Source organism: Mercenaria mercenaria, chromosome 14 (assembly GCF_021730395.1).
Source record: "Mercenaria mercenaria strain notata chromosome 14, MADL_Memer_1, whole genome shotgun sequence".
Taxonomy (NCBI): domain Eukaryota; kingdom Metazoa; phylum Mollusca; class Bivalvia; order Venerida; family Veneridae; genus Mercenaria; species Mercenaria mercenaria.
In genome coordinates, this window is record NC_069374.1 from 15,087,243 (window position 1) to 15,089,654 (window position 2,412).

The 2,412-nt window shown below is 32.0% G+C and overlaps 1 pseudogene; it reads right to left on the reverse strand.

Moving 5' to 3' along the window:
* Nucleotides 1-366: 366 nt before the first annotated feature.
* On the reverse strand, nucleotides 367-2,023 carry LOC128548100 (uncharacterized; annotated as a pseudogene).
* Nucleotides 2,024-2,412: the final 389 nt, after the last annotated feature.

Below are 2,412 nucleotides of genomic sequence, written 5' to 3' on the forward strand. Positions count from 1 at the left end.
TATATCAGTATACTTACACTTGTTTCGTAAAGTAATATACATGTTTTACATGCTGTTCAATTTTCATGTCAAACAACTCTTTCTTTCTATGATTTGGTGTTGTTTGATTTTTGTTTCTCAAAGCCTAATTCTAAGCCTTAATGAATTCCTTTGATTAATGATGCACCTATTTTATAAATCGAACATACACTTCCGAGATAACGCATAAGATGGTACATCAAGAAGATGTTTTGCATACTTGTTTATAGATACATGTACATTACAGAAAGATACGCACAAAATAAAAAGGAAGACAAAAGGTACGCTTGTACAAGAAAGTCATGCTATTTATATAGTTATTTAGACGCGTTTTATGGTTTTATCAATTCAATTCAACTGTTCCCATAATACACATAAAATTCGCCACATTCCATACCTTTAAGACAGAAAACATATTAAAATTAGTACTTGATATCTCATTTCTATAAAGTGATAGGCGAACTGATGTAAACCAGGATAACATGACATTTAAATCTAAATTCTGTAATTTTATGTTAGCTTCTTTATCGCTATAACTATCTCTGTAATGAATAACATTTTAACTGGGCACAAAGGTCAATGGATTTTATTTAATTATGGTAATTATTTAATAAGGTAATGTATATACTGTGAAATAAGTTTATTTTGTGGGCACAAAATATAGTGGCTCTGACCAATAGGCTATACTGTTGGGGTTTAAATTCATATATTTTTATGTTCAGTAGTATTAATTTAAAATCAGTACCAAATTTAAGGTACATATCTAAGAATTGTGCCCCCATTCTTTAATGAATGTCATCTACATACTGGATTGTATAATAAATCTTACCTTATAACAGTGTTGTTTTTATTCTGACCACTGCAGTTATCCATATGCAAACAGACCTGACTTTCTCCATAACCATGATGCTGCAAATGGTGATGCAGCATGCTTGCGACAGAGTTTGCCCCCTTTCCAATGCTATGCTCCTCCATGAGATAAAATGTCTGGGATCCTGAAACACAGAAGTTTTATGTCAAATACAATCACCATTAATAAAGTGTTTTTACAATCAGCATTTATATAGTATATCTGACTGTTTTAATTTCTCACATTTTTTAAAGGGCAAAATTTAATATACATCACTTCACTTTAAATATAACAATGTATAATGCCTCCTGCACATTTCAGATATTATTGTAGTTCCAACAGTTTAAACATTGATTGTTATTTCCTTTCACTTTCATTAGTGCTGAAAAGAAAAGAGAAATAATTTACATATAAAAAGCTTACATATTAATATTGATTATTTTTTTTAAAATAACATTCATTTTGTAGGTATGAAAAAAAAATACCTGAACCTTCTGCACAGACACCAAAGCACTGACATTTTCTTGGTGTTTTAAAGAAAAGCGGTCCAACTTGTTGGGCATAATGTGGGTAATGGATTTGCTGTGCGTAGTCAAAACTGTAATGTTGACAAATATCACTCGAACATACTGGTTGTCCTGAAAAATATAAATTCATATTGAGTGTTGTATGTTTAGATCATACCTTAAAATAGATTTTGTGTCAGACTGATATGAGTACGACTATGACTACTGAACGGTTTATAACTGCAAGGGTTATAACAATGACATTAATAGATAGATCAGTGGTTTGGATTTTCTTAGTACAGGTTTTTAGACAGTTTTGAAATAAATGAAATGACACAGAACTCCAACAATGTCATTACCTCTGACCTTTCTCTCATCTGATAAGTTTTTGTGTACTGATTTAGCATTTTCACATTGCTCTCTATAATGATCTCTCTGTTTTTTAACTTTGTCTAGATGATCCTGATACTCTTTTAATTTTTTTGTTTTTTTTTTGTTCCTCAGAGAGATTACCGCCCTTAGAAATATCTGTAACATAACCTTGACACTTATGACATAAATCTGTTGCAGGTTTCATTATTAGTATTTGTGGACACTGTTCCAACCAAATTTTGCGAAATTCAGACAAACATATTTTGCGAAATTGCATGTCCTCTGCAACTTTAAGATACAGATTATGAATGTCAGCTTTAGATTTGTCTGAGGGCAATAATGTAGTTTTTCCTTCCCTGTAGTTTGGAAGTCGACCAGGTAGAGGTAATCCATATTTATTTGCGTAAGTATTGGGAAACGTGGGGACATTGTTCACATCACTTACGGTAAGGGCATGCTTAGGGGTTTTGCCAAAATTGCAATGTCTTCTAGCAACCAACCCTTCATTATCTAAAGATTTTGCTATTCTGTCTATGGTTTTCCTTTGAACACCATGTGCAAAAGCAAACGTGCTTCTACATACATATTTCCCATTAAAAACGTAAGTTTGCCTCGCCTTAACTCTTTCTTTATTTACACGTTTTTTGAGCAAGACTCATCACCCGA